The sequence below is a fragment of the Leptodactylus fuscus genome, chromosome 7 (assembly GCF_031893055.1).
Source record: "Leptodactylus fuscus isolate aLepFus1 chromosome 7, aLepFus1.hap2, whole genome shotgun sequence".
Lineage (NCBI taxonomy): Eukaryota > Metazoa > Chordata > Amphibia > Anura > Leptodactylidae > Leptodactylus > Leptodactylus fuscus.
In genome coordinates, this window is record NC_134271.1 from 112,422,448 (window position 1) to 112,442,431 (window position 19,984).

Genomic DNA, 19,984 nt, shown 5'->3' on the forward strand with positions numbered 1-19,984 from the left:
GGATTCCAAGTAGTATAATGGTTAAGGCTGCAGAACATAGCCAGGAAGTCATGGGTTCAAGACCCAGTGAATTCAGTTCGTGACAGCAGCGCTGGAGAGCGTTCTCTTGCAGCATTGGGGACGCCCCCAGTGCTGCGAAAGAACTCATTTGCATTCCGACAAGAACCGGGATTGTAGACGAATGGTGGCGTGGAGAAGACAATAAAAGGTCTTAAGCCTTTCTTAAGACTATTCTGACGTGTTACTCATAAAAAAAGGGTTTCTATGATAGGATCCCTTTAAAAATAATAATTTTTGCTATAAGTATACATTTGGAACATACAAAAAAAAAATCATCACTGTACTCCAGCAGGAACTGCAAAAATACCAATCGCCACTAGCTGTCAGTGTAGGCTCAGTGTGATGCAGAGTGTGAAACTAATATAACAAGTTCAGTCAAAGTAACTTGCGTGTACAGTGTATGTAGTGGAAGAAATAGTAGAGATTAAAGTCTACCTCTGTTTTACTATTTAAACAGACCTGTGAGAAAGGAACCAAATCTCCATAGATGCAATTTCAGTCTGGGAATAGCATGGTCTCAGAGTTATTTGAGATGCTAGGCTAGGGGTCTTGAATCTGCAATGAAACAAGAATACCGTAACTCAGGAAGAGCAATAGGTAAAAAACAAATGAAGAGCAAAATATCGATGACACCCAAAATATTTGCCATTTTTCAAAACTGATGAATGGTGAGAATATAAAAAAAAATATCAATAACTTGATAAATCTCCCCCTTTCCAAGACATGTGCCAAATAACTGGCCTCAGCAGTAACCATGAGAGAGCACCGGATGCCACAAGGAAGCCCTCTGGTGTCTGAAGAGATCCCAGAGTAGAATACTAGCACTTCCAGTGATGGAATCTTTGGGCCAAACCACCTGAACCCCAGACAAAACAAATCTTCATAGGTTTGTCCATCTCTGGTCAGCAGTGGTGCAACTAGGAATGGTGGGGTCCTGTGGCGAACTTTTCACATGGGGTCCCCCCAACCGACCCCAAAGACCCCGACCGACCGACCCCACCTCCTGCATGCGCTTTATGCCCCATAGTGGCCCCTGCACACACAGTATGATGCCCCATAGTGGCTCCTGCACATACAGTATGATGCCCCATAGTGGCTCCTGCACATACAGTATGATGCCCCATAGTGGCTCCTGCACACACAGTATGATGCCCCATAGTGGCCCTTGCACACAGTATTATGTCCCATTGTGGACAGCCATGAACATTTTTATACTCTGAGGTCTTTTCAGACTGCAGAATATAATAATCAAAGACCCAGAGGGGGACACAAACATGAAAAACACTTTTACTTACCTATCTCTGTCTCTGTGTCACTCTTCGATGATGTTGTCCATCTTCAATGACGTATGGGATGTCACGTGACCTGGGGCCTGTGTCGCAATGCATATGGACGCAGACCCCGGTCATGTGATGTCAGGGACTTCACACAAGCAGGCCTGAAGCCAGGAGAGGTAAGTAAATAGGGCTCTTTATCGGCTGGAGTTACTCCAGCGGGTGACAGCCTATTAAAAGTAAAAAGATTATCACGCCCTGTGGTAGCCGCTACTGCAGATACCCCAGTAGTTACGCCCCTGCTGGTCAGTATCAGTCTGTGTAAAAGCATACTCTATTAGCAAGATAAATGGTAACACCCAGCCAGGGTCGGACTGGCCCGCCGGGGAGCCGGGGGATCCCCCGGTGGGCCCCAGCCTTGACTATTACCGTAGTGCTCATTTCCCAAATGCAGAAGCATTGGTCAGGGGCCCGATCGGGATTTTCAGTGGCCGGGTCGGGCCCCTGAACCAATGCATTTGCACTGGCAAACTGAGCACTTGATAGTGGCAGGGGCCGGATCTGTAAGCACGGGGCCCCGGCTGCCAGCAGCACTGTAATGGTTAAAGATGGCCGGCTGCCGGCAGTTTCCCAGGGCCCCGACACTTACACCGAGGGGCCTCCTGCCAGGGAGGACTGAGGACACCGGGGCAGCAGCTACAGCAGCTATTGCTACCATCCTATGTAGAACTCTCTGCCCGGAATTCCCCCTTCCCCTCCCAGCAGTGAGTCATCGCTCACATCGTACTGTGAGGGGACAGAGAGAAGTCTGCTGCTGCGATCAGATCATCACCTTTCTACTTCACAAATGTGAGTATATTGTTTTTTCCCATTTTTTGGTAAAATGTAATGTTTAATATGTATATGTGTACATTTGTTTAACCCTTAAGTCCTATCATGGTGTCTACACCACTACCATACACATATCATTATGACAGACACCATGATAGGACTTAAGGGTTAAAGTCTGTGTCTGTATACTGTGTGAGGACTGTATGTTTGTATACAGGTATGTGTGTGTATATACAGTATGCTATAATAATGTTTGAGTGTACTGTATGTATATATGGGAGTATATATAGTATTCATATATGTATATATATGGCTTATATATGAATGTATATAAATGTATATATGCTATAATAATGTATATGAGTGAGCCGCTTATATGTAGCGAACTCATGGTGGCTACGATCCACCGCACTCCTTACGCCATCAGACCCCCTCCCTATTTACGGCTTGCCCCCCACGCACCAGCGCTCTTCCCCCCCCCCCCCCGCACCAGGTCCCTTCCCCCATACATGCGCTTCCACGCGCATGCGCCTTTCCCCGCCCTTACGTCTGCCTGTGCCCATGTCCCGCCTTCCCTTGCGGTGCGACCGCAGCCGCCCCCCCCCCGCTCACAGGTCCCCCCCCCCCCCCCCCCGTGCTCCGGTTCCTCCCCACCAAACATCCAAACCCACAAACTTTCACATTTATAATATTATTAGGATAAATGTATATATGCTATTTTATTTATATATATATATATATATATATATATATATATATATATATATATATATATATATATGAGTATATATGAATGTATATGTATGGGTGCGTTCACACAATGTAAAATGGAGAGTGATCTGGCACGTCTACGCGTGTCAGCAGTTTGTGCGCTCAAAAAGATCCCATTGATTTCAATGGAAGTTACAGCTGCAAAATTATGGGCGCAAAATAACGCGGCATATACGCTCGTAACTCCCATTGAAATCAATGGGATCTTTTTGAGCGCACAAACTGCTGACACGCGTAGACGTGCCAGATCACGCTCCACTTTACATCGTGTGAATGCACCCTATGAGTGTCTAAGTAACTGTTGCAGTTTTTGGAAATCGCAGCATGTCCCTTATACCTACAGAAACACTGGCAGCGTCCCTATAGATATAATGGAAGCAGAAAGTCCTCAGAGGAAACCTTTGTGGAGTTTCTGTAAAAAGTGCTGCAAGAAAACTGATGTGTTGCCGCCGGGGGGTTTTCCTGCAGCGCTTTTTGGCTGCGGGACACTGTGCTAGGCCTTGTCCTTATAGTGTGATGTACAGTATTTTGAGATGTTAAAGAGGAGCTCTCACCACCTCGGGCACATGCAGTTTTATACACTGCTAGAAAGCTGACAGTGCGCTGAATTCAGCACACTGTCGGCTTTCCCGATCTGTGCCCCCGGTGAAGATCTATCGGTGCCAGTACCGTAGCTCTTCACTGTCAGCAGGGCATTTCTGACAGTCAGTCAGGAACGCCCCTCCTCACAGTAGCGTCTATTGCGCTGTATTGTGAGCGGGGAGGAATGCCCTCTCCCCTCCTGATAATGCTCGTCGATAGACAAGTACTGGGGGGGGGGGGGGGGAGAGCATTCCTCACTGCTCAGCTTCATGGCTAGGCGGTAAGGAACGCCCCCTCTCAGAGTACAGCGCAATAGACACTACTGTGAGGAAGGGGCGTTACTGACTGTCAGAAACGCCCTTCTGATGCTGAATAGCTACGGTAATGGCACCGATAGCTCTTCACCGGTGGCACAGAATGGGAAAGCTGAATTCAGTGCACTGTCGGCTTTCTAGCGGTGTATTAATCCGCCTGTACCCCAAATGGTGAAAGGTTCTCTTTAAGGATTAGGTGCAACAGTGAGACACAGTGTTTTTCATTGAGTTTTTGTCCCCAGCGCCCCGTTATCCTTCTGCCTGTGTCTGTTCAGTCTCATGGCCTTATTTCTGGAAATCCTGCACCTAATTAGTCTTAGTGATCACATGAGGTGCAGGACTCCCAGCAAGGAGGCGCCAGCACAAGACTAAATGGACACTGGCAGCGTACAATGGAGCAATGGGGACAGGTGAAGGCGCTTTTTATTGATTTATTTTTTATTTTACACCTCCCTCCCAGCACATGGGTTGCTCCAATTCCTGGACAAATCTTTAAAGGATTTATCCATCTTTGTAATATTTATGGTCTGTCCTTAGGATAGGCCATCAATATTACATCTGTGATGATACAACAGCCAGGACCTCTGCAGATCAGCTATTCCAGGACAGCGCGGCTATAGGTAATGGTAACATTTCTAGGAGCCATGCTGATCACTTTCCATACAGTGCGTAGCAGTGGGTTTAGGTAGTGCGTTGTTGCACATCATATGGCAGGTGAGCTGCATGGCTCCCGACATATTATAACCTTTAGCCTTCCTGTGTCGGTATCGCTGGTCTGCAGGGGTCCTGGTGGTGGGCCCCTAGAAACAATTCCACTGGTGGGCCCTAGACACCCCAGTCCGACCCTGCACCCAGCTATAAATGTATAGCGAGAAATAGCCCAATGCAAATGTCTAAAGTGTTAAAGTAGCGCTCTCACAAAAAATATTCTCTGGTGAATTAGAAAGGTACATGATATAAATGTAGAGGAAGTGAACTTCTAAAGTTCAGTGGTGGGTCTATTTGTGAGTTATACACTTCCCTCTGGTCCTCAGCTGCCAACAATAAGACTTTCCTACTGACACTAATTTTTATGTGTGGGCAGGAAGTTTTTTTTTTGTTTGTTTTTTTTTTTAATCAATTACTGTCACAGCCTTGATGTGAGTCTCAAAGGAATGAATAGACAAAGTGACTCCTGTCATAAATGGCTGCATCAGTTGGAGTTGTAATGCTAGTCACATGACACAGCTGAGGACCAGAAGGGAGTGGATAATTCACAAGTATAGCCACTGATTACCTTCACTACAATTACAATTGCCACTGTATACAATATTTCTTTGTGGGAACATTTGTTTTAAGTTCTAAGATAATTTGTTCCAGAATAGTTATTGCTGGAGAATATAAATCTTCAAAAAACTGACGCATTAAGAAGGGGACAGGTCCTCTAAAGTCAGGTTCACAGGAAGAGGTACACTCATTACTGATGTACTCTAGCAAAATTCTGGAAGCATAATTACAGAAGAGCTCCGCCCTTACAGGCTATTATGTAGAACTGTTACAGGGATGTAAATCTGTAATGATTTAAACTGTTGTAACAAATTAATTCTTGGAGATTTGGAGATAACGTCTACATTTCTCACGGCCAGCTTCTGCCACAGACTGGTTTAATGTTTAAAGAGGTTGTTCAGGATAAACTGATACTTAACCACTAAGCTAAACTCCCTCCCCCCTTCTAAGTTACATCAATTAAAAAAAAAATCTATAATTATCCATATCATCACTTTCTGATAATCCGGTGACGTTCCGTTTTACCACTTCCAAAACGGAACGTCACTATTACTCTCCCCTACACTATGGTACCGCCCCTCTTCCTGTCTTCTAACAGTGGGCGGAATAGCTTAGCCTGGGAGATAGGGAGAGTGGGAGGGGCTAGTAATGGGTGGATTAATAGACTTAGTGAGCTAGTGAGGGGCTAGTAAATGGGCGGGATTGCTAGTCAGTGGGAGGGGTTAGGGGTTATGTAACGGAATGATGGGGGGGCTGAGTGAAAGGGAGTCAGTGAGAGTGGGAGGGGCTAGGCTTAGTGACACAAGCAGGGTGGGAGGGGTTAGGGGTTTTGTAACGCATGATGGGGGAGCTGAGTGAAAAGGAGTTAGTGCAGCAGTTTACACAGGAACTGCACAGCAGGAAGCTACAGCTTATAAACAAACACATAGGATGCGTCAGCAATCAAAGACACCCAGAAATCACTCCAAACACTGCTAACGGTATATTGGTGTATTTATTAACCCATCCCTAGTACTAACAGATCTTTATAAAAAAAAGATTTTCTGCCCGGAAAACCTCTTTGACCCCTTAGTGACCCAGGACATAATACTACGGTTTCTGTCCCCTAACCCGTTGTCAGGGTCTGGGGTTGCTAGGTGGGGTGGCATAGACACAAAAGTCCAGATTCTTTAGTCCAAAAACAAAGGTAGAGTTTATTTTCACTCAAAACGGTAGTGTAGCAACAAAAGGAAATAATACAAAAACAAATCCCTGCCCGGCTAGGCTCTAACTAAACATAGAATAGGTTACCTCACCTAGAGTAACAGAAATCCAAAAGTCAGTAGAATCATTCTGGACACAGCTCCAAACATATGACCTCTCTCTTTGACTCTCCAGCCAAGCTCTGCTAATGTGTTGCTGCTGGAGCTGACTTCTTAAGCCTCCTTGACGAGGAGACTCTCTGCAGCTGAGTCGCTGCCGGAACATCCCCAAAGTGTGGACTGGAGGGGGGTGGAATGACAGGTCCCACTACCAATCCTACCTGTCATTCTTAAAAATCCAGCCCTGTACTGAGAATTTACCAAAATGCTCAACAGACGAAAGTTGCCTGCTGAGAACAAACATTTCTCATCTCACCCACCTGAGTAGTCTGGGTGAGATGTACAGTCCCTCCATTACCTGACCAGCCATCGGCTTACACCGTTTAAAAAAATGGGGAGAAGTTGTAATTGGATCAAATCTTTATATGTATGAATATAATATGTTATATTATTAGAGAGAAAGGTTAAGATATTTGGGAAAGCTGCACTATTGAAAGGATGTTCTAGTACACTGTTAGGCCATCTCTAGCACAGATACAAGATGAGGTACAGTTGTGCATGGAGGCATCTGTCTAATCTATTCAGACCACATCTGTAATAATTTACACATCTGCCTGAGATATAAAATCATGCTGCGTTTTGCAGCAGTGTGTTACTTTATTTTGTCAATGAATATGATTGTTATTGTGGTAGGTTCACCACATATGCAACAGAAAACTGAAATTTTACTCACAACATAATTTATCATAATGAATAACCCACAAGACTAAACAGATGATGTTCAGGAGAACACAGTAACATCGGGATGTTGTAAAATGACCTGACACTCCTTCTAATAAACTAAAGGATATAGAGAAAAAAGCAAACACCATGTAAAACACAGTCCAGGAAGCTTATAGTAGGTCGATACCCACAGCAGCCACTCATTTTCACCAATTTTGCAAAAACTGTTTAGTCTAGGTTACCGTCTTGAGCTGGTATAAACTGTCCCTGAAGCAGTTTCATTATTGAAAGAAACCTAAAGTTTATGGCTGTCCTAAGATGTCATAACCTAAAAAGACATTCTAGTCAACTAGCTTGATAAGCTGATGTGAATTTCTAAAAACCATATCACGCTAGGTACACACCTGCGTTCAGATTTCAGTTTTTCTGGTTTGCTTGGGGACCCGAAAAATGGAAACTTAAAAAGTGGTTACCTGTGGAAACTTGTGGACTCCATAGACTATAATGGGTCGACCAGGTTTCTACCGAAAAATGCAGAGAGAAAAATCTGCATTTTTCAAGTGGATTTGGGGATGGAATCCCTGAACAGAGACAAAGCACAGGTGTGAACCTAGCCTAAACATCACAAATAAATGCGTAGCACTAATAGCAATGATGTCACAAACATCTTCAAGCTGTCTTCCCCAGGATCCACATTTGTATGGCCAGGCGTTGACATACCCAAACATCTCTGATCACAACAGATACAAGCAGTTCACCCCACAGACTATCACAAGATTGTAATTCTGATGATTGCTTTTGCATAACTGCTTACTCACCACATACTGTAGAGATACAGATAACGTTGGCAATTCCACTAAACATATTCTGCATTTTTTCCTTTCAGCTGAAAAGATAAATATATGGAAGGATGCAGCTGCTCAACGTCTAATCTAAATGTGTTTTATTCTATAAATATTCAGAAGAAAGCATAATAAATAATATAGGTTTAATGTCTGCCGTATCTAGCTAAAGCTCATGTACGTGACTGTATCAAACATTTGTGCCAGGGCCACTTTAACAATAGGCAAACAGTGCATCTGCCTCGGGCTCTATAGTAGTGGGAGATGCTCTGCTGACATGGATTCAGTGGAACAATCGCGTAGGCGGAAAAACAGCAATTTCAAATCTATCTGCCTCCTTAGGAGGAAGATACAGTTTAATACAATGGTGAAGCATGTAGCTATCAGCACTGTACTCCGCTAGCCAGCCTTCCTATGATGAGGTCTGCAGCAGGGAGGGGTGCTGAGTGTCAAGCCATAGACATCAGTAAAGCCAAAGTCTGCATGAAGCTCCATTGGAACAGGGCCAGGCAAGTATATTTGAATGTAATATATACTGAGGGGACAGGGGCATTACATGGAGGACACTTAGGGAACATTAAATTATTGAAGGAGGGAGGGTCCACTCAGGAAACTTTTGAACAGGGCCCACTAAAGTATTAAAACGGCCATGATTTGAGCTGCACATCTGGGAAATATAATGTCCATACACTGTTGTGGACGCATATTGTACCTTCACGTGTTTTCCAACTTTATACATATTGTGGGGAAGTTAGCTCAGTAGAAGCAGTGGTGCAGAAAAACTGGAAAATAAATAAACCTTGACTTTAGGCACAAAAACAGCAAAACAAAATACAGCCCTAACTTCAGGCAAAAAAACAAAATAAAAACCTGCACGTCTGAGCGACTAACTAAACAGTAATTTTAACCTAACTATATGTGTGGCTTACTACCAGCCACACAAACAAAACAAGCACAAGTTTGTCTCACTGAACTCAGGGTTACAGGACAGACCCACACACCTACTTTCACTCCATAGATCTGCAGCCTTTTCTGGCCCATTAATCTCACCTGGAGTTGAGGCCTACTCAAGACCTGCACTGGACCAATAAATAAATAAGTTAAAAACCTGGGGGAGATATAGTGTGATTCCAGCACCCTGCCTGTCACCTTCTCACAATATGAACATAAAAAAAAAAAAAACATTATAAGAAAAAAGTATGTTCTAAGATGTTGGTGGTTCTCAAACAGCTTTAGGCCAGGTAACATCAAATTAGCTGCAGACCACACTGTAGAATATATGGTATATCACCCAATTGAGATGTGCATGTGGTCACTGAGGCCAGGTAATGTGTCATCAGTTTGGTTAACACATCAACACAGAAAGATTAAACTGTTTTTGGACACACCTTTCCCATGGTATATGTTAAGAACCTGATGCAACAAATAATTCTGTAAGTCCTGGGCAACTAGAATCCCCAAGCACTGATGCAAAACAGTCCTGGGTGTGGTACGCTCTCCTAACCAGAGTGGAACCAGGTCCCAGAGTTCTTTGCCAGAGCTCCTAATGGTGGAGTTGGACTTTGTAAAGGTCCGAGGCCCGGATCCGCAACTGCCCAGAAAGCAACGCACACCGAGCGAACCCCAAGTAGGAGGACCCAAACACTAACCTTAGAGTGAAGTCCAGAAGAGTGGAATAGACTGGAGAAGCAGCTGAGCAGGAGGGTAGTCCAGGGAGTCACGCAAATACCCAAGGAGCAAGTTTGTGGTCAAGCAAGCCGAGTAGATAACTGGAGGTCACGTAGTAGCAGAGGCAGAAGCGTAGTCAGGGAAGCCAGGTCATACACAGGAGGTAAACGGAGTAGCCAAATCAGAATCCAAAAGGGAGGTCAGAAGAGACCCAAAAGTCAAACACAGGAGATCAGGAAGGTGCCAAGTTAGGATCACGGAGGGTAGGTCTGTAAGGCAAGCCAGATCATACACATCCAAATCCAAGTATAGGAGAAAGAGGCAGGATGTAGCAGGAAGGAGACAGGGAACAAAGAGGCTCGTTGCTAGGGGAGCTGATAATGCAAGGAAAATGAATAACCAGCAGCGGGCAGAGACAGAATCAAGCCTAAATAGCCTCTGGCCCGCTGCTCTCCCCCTGACCCCGGAAGTGCTGGTCTCGGGACAAGAGGGAAACTGGAACCTCTGCAGACTCAAGCGGAGGCTCTGGCCTCAACCCCGCTGGGACCAGCCGCAGAGTGGGCTGGGAGCCTCCGCGCAGCATAGCGGAGGCCCCGGCCCATCGTAACAGTATACAGGCATACTCTCAAAACAACAAAACCTAACACCAGTGTCATGATATAACCCCTTCATCAAACACTAGACCCCAAACATTAATTGTAAACCAAGAGAGCAAAAATGAATTCTGACACCAGACACAAAGTATAAATCCAATTATTAAAAAAAACTCATAAATGAATAGTACTGGAAAATATAAAAGTCTTGTAATATATCTTAGCAAAGGGATACGTTTCCTTTTCTTCTTATCAGGCCAAGCTATTTTTTTCATTTAAGTCTATGCAGAAAGGAGAGGGAGGAGGCCGCCGGAGAAGACATACAAACTGCACCTACTAAATATCTCTACACTGTGAGTTACAGCTTTTTAGATACTGTTGTATCTACCACTGCATAAAATGAGGCAATAAATCAATTAACAACCTCCTGCCCCCTTTACAGACTTCTGTATAAGGTAAGTGAGTAGAGATAAGCGAACAATATTCGAAATGGCCGTTTCGAATAGCACACACCCATAGGAATGAATGGAAGCAGCCGACACGTAGACTTTGCCGGCAGCCGGCCGCTTAACCCCCTGCGTGCCGGCTACGTCCATTCATTCCTATGGGTGCGTGCTATTCGAAACAGGAGTTTCGAATAGTGTTCGCTCATCTCTATAAGTGAGGTATCAAGAAAAGAAGAGCAGCCAAGGAGCTGCTAAATAACAGATACTAGCTTCTGCCCGCGACTTCGTCGGCGGGTTGTTGTTGGCGATGAGCCGCTTATAATTAGGCAAATGTGTTTGGCGGTGATCCCCCCATCAGTGTCAGACTGAGGTTGTTGGGCCCATCAGATAAAATGATTCTGGGGCCAACTCTATAGCAGCACTTGAGCAATAGATCATAGTATGCTTCAAACTTGGGAGTCTTTTGTTAGACCATTGTTGTCTTAGAGCCTGGGCCCACCCGAGGATCCTCTGGCACTCTGGTGGAGCAGTCCAATATTAACCATTTTGACTTTGCATACAAAGATAGCTGTCAATCATTGAGTAGGACCACCTACTGGACTTAGTTCAGATTGAGCAGAAATTTAAAGGAGTGCTCTCTAGTTGATCAGCAGCTCTATTAAAGGGATTCTACCACTAAAACACTTTTTTTTTCTAGTTACCACGTCGGAATAGCCTTTAAAAAGGCTATTCGTCTCTTACCTGTGGAAGTGCTCTCCGCCGCGCCGTTCGTTCAAAATACCGGTTTGTACCGGTATGCTAATGAGTTCTCTCGCGGCGATGGGGGCGTCCCCATCGCAGGAGCAGCGATGGGGGCGTCCCCATTGCAGCTCGAAAACTCACCGCAGCGCCGCCTCTCTGGTCTTCGGTGTCCTCCCCTTGCCTCTTCAGCGTCTGTCGGACGCCTGCGCAGTATGCTCTCTGTTCGGCGAAGATTGCCGAACGTACTGTGCATGCGCGAAAGTACGATGCCCGCACTATGGCTGGGACCGCAATTTTGCGCATGCGCAGTACGTTCGGCAATCTTCGTCGAACAGAGCGTACTGTGCAGGCGTCCGACAGTACGCTGAAGAAGCAAGGGGAGGACACCGAAGACCAGAGAGGCGGCGCTGTGGTGAGTTTTCGAGCTGCAATGGGGACGCCCCCATCGCTGCTCCTGCAATGGGGACGCCCCCATCGCTGCGAGAGAACTCATTAGCATACCGGTACAAACCGGTATTTTGAACGAACGGCGCGGCGGAGAGCACTTCCACAGGTAAGAGACGAATAGCCTTTTTAAAGGCTATTCCGACGTGGTAACTAGAAAAAAAAGTGTTTTAGTGGTAGAATCCCTTTAAGCTAATGCCTAACATTGATAAATTGCTGTGGTTTTTTGAGCCAAGTCAGGAGTGAATTTAACAGAAGGGAAATGACTAAGAACTTCCTTGGCTACAAAAGGAATGGAAAATATAAAAGGAAGCTCTTAGACGTCTCCCTTCTGTTAAATTCACTCCTGACCTGACTCGAAAAACCGCAGCAAAATCTGCAACAAAGAATGCTGCGTTTCCACCTTAGCTTTAGACAGAGCAGTCATAGGAAATGAGCATTGTTTGGAGCGTTTGTTGATGATAATTGCCCTGAATATCAGTCCTATCTAATAGGGCCTTAAGGCAAATGCTTCTACCATGCAACCTCCCAGGATTCATAGGCCTAAATAAAAATGTATTAGATCGCCTTTAGCTTTCAGTTTGAAACATTGTAATGATAAATAATAAATATGATTTCCCAAAATTAAAACAGTTTGCCACATGTACAGATAAGCTAATTTTTTGAGGAGTATCTGGAGCCTGGTACAATCTAATGACTACGGTATATTGAAATAGCTGTAAAACATTGACTTCCATGAATTGATAGGACACAGATGAGAATTTCCAGAAAAGTAATTCAACAGGTGCAAATCTCTCTGTCAGCGCGTCTTGTACCTCAGGCTCAGCAAATAAATCTCTGCCTGCCTTAGGCACTTGATGAAAGAAGTCTGCGGATTCTTAAAGCTAGGCAAAGAAAAAAACTGAAATTGAAATAAAAGCTGCATGTACAACATATCTTATATATTATAAACCAAGGCCTGCAATGGATCAGAAAGAAAGGAAAGGTAAGACATAGATGCATGCTTTTTTCATTTGGACCCACACCTAGCTTTTAAAAATAAGGAAAGAAAGAAAGAAACAATAGGGGAAATTTATGAAACTGTCTAAGGCTGTGTTCACATGGAGCAATTTGCTGTGCATTTGGGGGTGGAATTCACGGCCGACTCCAGGGCAGACTCTTCCTGGAATCCGCCTCCCATTGTTTTCAATGGTAGGCAGAGATTGTAGTAGGACGCGGAAAAAAGGAGTGTCCTGCTCGATCTTGCTGTAGACACCACAGCAGATTCAGCAATGGGGTCTTCGGCTCGAGACTCCCTGCAGGTTAGGCCTGGTTCGCATCTGCATTCGGTAATCCATTCAGGGAGTCCGCATGGGGACCCCCCGATCGGACTACCAAACGCATTGACAAGCAGTAGGCAGTGAAAGCACACGGACCCCATAGACTGTAATGGGGTCCATGTGCTTTCCGCACAAAACATGCAGACAGAAAAGTTCTTCATGATCTACTTTTCTGTCCCTATGACTCGTGCGGAGATTGGATTACCGAACGAAGATGTGAACCAGGCCTTAGGCTTTTAATCAGGGCCTAATCAGCATCGGGATGCCACGACAGAATGCAGATGCACTGTACAGCACTGTCGTTGGAAAACCGCAGAGAAAATGCAGTGGTGGAAAATGAAGAGGAATTACTCTTCATTTTCCGCCATGTGAACATACCCTAACATTGAGAAAGTCCGCCGAGTTTTCCTATGCGGACTTTCTGCTTCAATTATAACTACAGGAAAATAGTTAGCATTTCTGTAGGCAAAAATGACATACTGTAATTTCTAAAAATGCTACAGTTTTGAAAAAAGGCAATCGAATCTGATCCACTTTACAGGGACTGCAAAATGCTGCGGTTTTTGCTGCTGTGTTTACGTCACATGAGGCCCCAGTCTTAAACAGACTAATAAAAGTTTTCCAATATGAACAAAAAATACTCTGAGGCTAAGGACCCATATTGCAGAAAAGCTACTGCTACTTTTGGTGCAGATTTTGTTGGGTTTCCTTGAGCCAAACCCAGGAATGACAACAAAAGTAATGGGAAATACAAAAGGAACACTGCTCAATCCACACCTGGCTTTGACTCAAAAACTCCCATTGAAGCGCTCCCATTGAAGTGAATGGGAAGTGTTTAGAAGCGCTCGCGTGTACGGCTCGGAATGAGCTGAGCGCTTACGCGGTGTGAAGGGGCCCTAAGATTAAAGTCAGAGCTCCACGGGATGTAAATGCCCATTTTGGGGTAAAAACCACCATGCAAACACGCTGCAGTTTTGGAAATCGCACCATGTCAATTATACCTACAGAAACACCAGCAGATTCCTCATAGGTATAATTGTAACAAAGTCCGCAGAATAAACCTCTGTGACCTTTCTGTCTAAGGCGCTGCGGGTAGAACTGCGATGCGTTGCTGCTGTGATTCTCATGGGGCCTTAGCCTAAAGGGGTTTTCTGGTAGAAAATCTTTTTTTTCAGGAAAGGTCTGTTATAACTTCATGCTATGCAGCTTCCTGTGTAGCTTCCGCACTAGTTCCCTCTCACCCACCCCCCTCCTCTCTCACTCTGTTACACCTGTCTAACTAGCTAAACTATCCCGCCCACTACCAGCCCCTCCCCTTCCTCCTGTCTCACTAAGCTATCCACCCATTGCTAGCCCCTCCCACCCTCTCCCAGTGTGCCTAGTCTAGCTATACTGGCCATTACTATCCCCACCATCTCCCAAACTAAGCTATTCCGCCCACTACTAGCACAGAGGAAGAGGGGAGGAGCTGTTCCCAGACAAAGAGGGCGGAAACGCAGCGTTCGTGGGCATTGCGGAAATGCAGCGGAAAAAAACGCTGCGTTTTACAGTACCAGCATAGTGAATGCAATTTTGCCTAATCCCAGCCCCACAATGTGGGAAAAAAAGCTGCGGAAAAGCTGCGTTTTTCAAAAACGTTTGTGTTTTTGAAAAACACAGCAAGTCATTTATAGTTGCAGAAATGCTGGGTTATTCCCTGAACAGATTTCTATGGAGAGTGTAAAAACCACAGCAAAAATGCAGCATGATAAATGTGTACGGGGTCTAATCATAAAAGTAAAAAAAAAAATTTTTAAAAGTAAGGGGGGAAAAAGTTAACCCCCCCTTTTCCTATATCAAATATTAAAAATAAACACATTAGGGATCCCTGTGTTAAAAATACCCAAACTATTAAAATATTTTTCCATACGGTGACTGGCGTAGCAGGGGGGCAAAAAATCAAAATAGCCTCCTGAAAAGAATAAAATGTGATCAAATTATCACATCTTTCACCGAATGGTATAAATAAAAACATATATCCAGCTCCATACTTGTAAATATGAAACAATTACGGATGTCAGAAGATGGCGACAAAAATGTTTTCTATTTTACAAAGTTTACATTAAAAAAAAAAAAAAAGACATCAAAACTGAAATATATAGTAAATATTTGGTATGGCCGTGTTCGTACTGACCTGCAGGATACAGGTAACATATAATTTTTATCACACAGAGAACGTTGTAAAACTTACACCCACATGAAATTGGTGCAAAAGCATTTTTTTCTAATTCCACCTCATGCTAGGGGTAAAATAATAATAATAATTATGAAAAAAAAATACTTGCCTATTTCTAGTCCTCAGATCAGGTGACATGTTCAGAAGCTCAGTCACTGGTCTCATGGGTCACATATGGGGTATTAGTGATGTCTCAGTAGTGACATCTCTGGTTTCCAAAATGAAAGTGCTAAGGCCCATGAATGACCACACTGGCCACTTCAACCACCCTCGTCTGTGCACTTGAGAGGACATAGGATGTACTAGCCGAACTTAGGCCCAGAGGTAGGCGGTATAAATTTTCTTTTTTTCTATTTCCCCCTCTTGAAATGTTAATTTATACTGGAAAACTCCTTTAGGCCGGGACCCCACGGACCGGAAACACCGTGGGAAAAATCGTGGCTTTTTACAGTACATGCAAAGTGGAAGTGGGATTCTAGCGAATCCCACACCCACTTTGTGTTAAGAACCGTGGAGTGGACATGCCACAATTTCCAAAGCTGGCGCGGTTTTGGAAATCGCAGCATGTCAATTATATATATCTATGGAAATGGCAGTGGTTTCCCCAGAGATATAATTGTAACAAAAAGTCTGCGGACGAAAACGCCACAAACTTAACGCCACAAACTTTCTGTTTAAAGGGAAAATTTTCTGTGGGAAAATACACGAAGCGTTGCGGTTTTTCCCACAGTACTTTTTGGCTGCAGCTCCACATACCAAAACACAGCAAAAATACGAATGCAGAAAATAACCAAGGCGGAATCGCATCACTTCTTTTCTGCAGTGTTTGTCATTGCAGTGTCACGGTTTTCACCTGTGGACTTTCTAGCCCTTTTATACCCATACGGAAAACGTCAGCGTTTCTGTAGGTATAAATGACATGCGGACATTTTGGAATATGCATATTTTCCGCTGTGGATTGTTTTCTGCAATGTGTGGAGGGGATTAACCAAAATACTATAAAATGCTACGGTTTTTGCTGCGGCGTTTTGACAACGTGCAGACTTCAGCCTTGAGGCCGTAAAATTCCTGTCCGTTAGAGTCAATGGCGACCTCCGCCAGGTTGTACTGAGAGTCACAGGAAACACAAAAGGATGTAACCACACACTGACACCCCTATTGTTGGGCGTCGCCATGTTCTGAGGTATCACAACATTCCTGTACATTGCGAAATGTATAACTCATTGGAGAGCACACACTACCAGGTAAAGCCTCCCCATGAGAGGAATGGCACTGCCAGTCACAGGCATCATGCAGATGCAATTCCTGAGGTGATGCGGTCTTTCATACCACAAGTAACCAAATATTTCCAAAAATTCACACACACCCAGCATGAGTCGGTTCTCAAGGCAGTGCGCTAAATCTCCTCCCTCATGCGGGTGTATCATATCCACCGCTCAACCTAACCCCGCACAACACAGCGGAAATGCCCTCCCTCTTCGAACTTTTGATGGTCTTTTCCTATAGTCTTCCAGGTTCCGCACAGAAAATGGCACGTCAGCCAATGAGCTTTCAGCTCCTGCTAAACTAGCCAATCAGGATGTTAAAGGGGCTGGCCCGAATGTCTAAGAGTGTGGTTATGCAGGAAGGCGGGACGTAGAGAAGAGGCGTGTCGTGGGAGGGTTAAAGTGGCTGAGAGACAGGTTTGTCATCCAGTGACGTGTTTGTTTTGTGAGTGAGGTGGTGCTTTGATTGGGCGGTGCCTGAGCGCCTGTGAGCGGCGTTAGCTGTTGGGTTAGGTTGTGCCCGGGCAGGTAAGAGAGACCTGAGAACTGAGACATTGCAGACTTGGGTTGGGAGGACTCTGCCACCGCCGCCGCCTCTCAGGTGAGTTCATGGCGTTGACGTTGTCGTCTTCCTTCCGTCTCCCCTTCCGTATACCATGGAGGACTGCTGTATCACCTATGAGGGGAGCAACGCACTTCTGTACTAATGTTTCCCCATCATTGTCACGTGATGTGACCTGAGCTGGCCGTGCCCTGTGCCGGGGGGTGGGCAGGTATACAGGGCACTGTATGGCTATGTAGTGTCATGTCAGTCGTGCCATTGCCACTAGTATTATCATGGCTGATAGCTTTACATGTGTGTATGAAGTTGGCAAAGTGTGACTGTAACTCTTGGCGTGTTGTACTGGCATCCTGTGGCCTTGAGTGCCACTTATTGTGCCACCATCTTATGTGGGCATGCTGTAGCTAGCCAGGATGTAGCTTGTGCTTGGTGATATTGTTTTATAATGTGGGGTAACTCTGCAGATTTAAGGAGGGGGTCTATAGGAGTCTTATTTATACAACTGCAGGGCATGGAGATGTGTGGGCACCAAGTCCTGTAAGTGACTGCAACTTCTGTGCAGCACCATAATGTAATAATACAGGTAATGCTTGGGCAGGCTGTGCATACTGTCTGTCAATGTCCACATGGCAGGGGGCAGAAGTCTCAGTTCATGCCCTTTCACCAACTCCAGTTCTTAGCGTTTGTTAATGGGCAATGCTCCGCTGATTCCAGAATGGTTGGCTTTTTTTTTATTCCTCTGGCCATCACCTTTACTGAGCCCTCAGTGCAGTTAGTTTTGATATGTTACATAGGCTCTATATTGTCAGATGGGTGGTGTCAGGCAGTAGCTGAGAGTGGGGTATGGTTCAGAGCTCCAATCAGAGGGGGATGGTGTCAGAGCTCTGAATCTCGCCTCCTCCTTTCTGACACACCCTCCTGACATTTTATACCTTACGTGCGGTTTTATATACTGCTAGAAAGCAGACATTGTGCTGAATTTAGTGCACTGTTTACTTTTCTGTTGTGTACACCAGAGCTGGAAATATCGGTACCGTTACAATAGCATCTATGTCTGCCCACTGTCAGAAGGGCGTTCTGGGCTGTGCAGACCTCCCCCCCCCCCCCCAATAAGCTTCATCCATAACTCTGTACTGTCAGAGGGGATGCTCCTTGCCGCCCAGCGATGATGCTGAGCTGTGAGGAACGCACCCCCCCCCTTCCCGACTGTACTCATCCATAGACTGTCAGGAGCTACCTTCTACCAGTGGGCGAGATTGGTGTCTTAATGCCACCAATATCTGCAGCCCTGGGACACCTAACAGTATATAAAGCCGCATGTGACTGTGGACATGAAAGGTCCTCTTTAAGTAGCGTATCTGGCACCAAAACTAACAGCACCTTTTGATCAGGTACAGTGGTGGCTAGAGTCAGTGTTTTGGCACCTATTTATATGAAGCAAAGAGCTGGCCTTGAGGTTCTCTTTAATGTAAAAGAAAAGTGTAAACCTAGGGAGGATATCCACGTGTCAACACCGGAAGTTGGCAGCCATCTTGTATGTAGTATGCTAATGTTTGACTGAGTAACAACTAGATCTGTGCAGGAAAGGGAAAACCAGGAAGCATCAAGAAACGCACAGATGGCCGTCATTGGGCCTCAAACCGTAGGGGCTGATCATTATTCATAAAGGTGTCTATTGAATGGTCCAGTAAATAATTACAATGGGAAACTGAAGTTATCCCTAGAGACGTTCTTAATGGGAAGCTGTCACCAACACTCCAACCCAGCCCTGCAGATGGATAAGTTAGGGTCACCTGAATTAAACAGGATTTTCCCATTGAGAATCCGTACCTCTCCATTGCAAAGGTATCGCCACTTTTACTGCTTGTTTTTTTCTTTTTTTTTTATATTATAGCTTTGTGTGTTCTGGACTGTATGTATTTTTTCAAAATTCTGTTTTCTGTACGTGATTCCGGGGGCTGCCATCTTGCCCGAGTTGTCTCCTCTGCTGTTACAGCATTTAGAGAGATGACTTACAGCAGGCTCCGTAATAGAAATAGATGAGCTGTGACATCATGTACTCTTAGTAATGGATACAATGGTAACTCATTGTGGTGTTATCTTCTATTGTAATTCTATGTGACTGCTGCAAAGACCCCCCCTACAGAATTGTAAAGTGTCAGATGATATTTAACATAAAAAAGTTCATTTTCTTGTGACTCATATCCTTTAATATTTTACTTGCTCACCATTTCCAAGACTCATGCTTGCTGTCAGTGAATAGGTGCAGGAGTTAAATATATCAAGGGAACAAATAAGGCTATATTTGTGTATCGTGTCAGAGTTAAGTGCTATTCCCCTCCCGTCCCACCTCCAGTAAGTACATGCCAGAGGTACTTGAGGAAGCGATTCCTGCCAGTCCATAATTCTCCTCCAGTCACTGGTGCCAAGAGTTCTCATGGTTGTGACTCTTGAAAACTTAACAGTGTTATCTTTTGTAGTTTGTTCCTTTTCAAGTAACTTTTCTTTCTTTCAGCTATAGAAATATGTACCTATGGAGACTATACCTGCAATACCTGGACTAGGTGTGCTTATGTTCTGTAAGACTAAAACGATAAAGCTTGTACTAGAAGTGAGCAGGATGACAGTGGCCATATTGGTAGTCCTCTAGCTTTCCCTGACTCCTTCATCTAGTATCTGTTCATAACTATACAGGCTTGTTGTATGAATAGGGCTCCGTGTACATTGTCACTGTGATGGCTATGCTTTCCATGGCTAGCACACTGAC

At 44.8% G+C, this 19,984-nt stretch overlaps 1 protein-coding gene across 5 annotated transcripts in view; it reads left to right on the forward strand.

Moving 5' to 3' along the window:
• Nucleotides 1-17,146: 17,146 nt before the first annotated feature.
• The window catches only part of NUMB (NUMB endocytic adaptor protein), an 80,119-nt gene continuing 77,281 nt past the window's right edge, over nucleotides 17,147-19,984 (forward strand). For all 5 annotated transcript variants that reach the window (XM_075282839.1, XM_075282835.1, XM_075282837.1 and 2 more), the window contains exon 1: nucleotides 17,147-17,256. The gene's annotated coding sequence lies outside the window, so the exon portion shown is untranslated. The remainder of the gene's footprint in view (nucleotides 17,257-19,984) is intronic.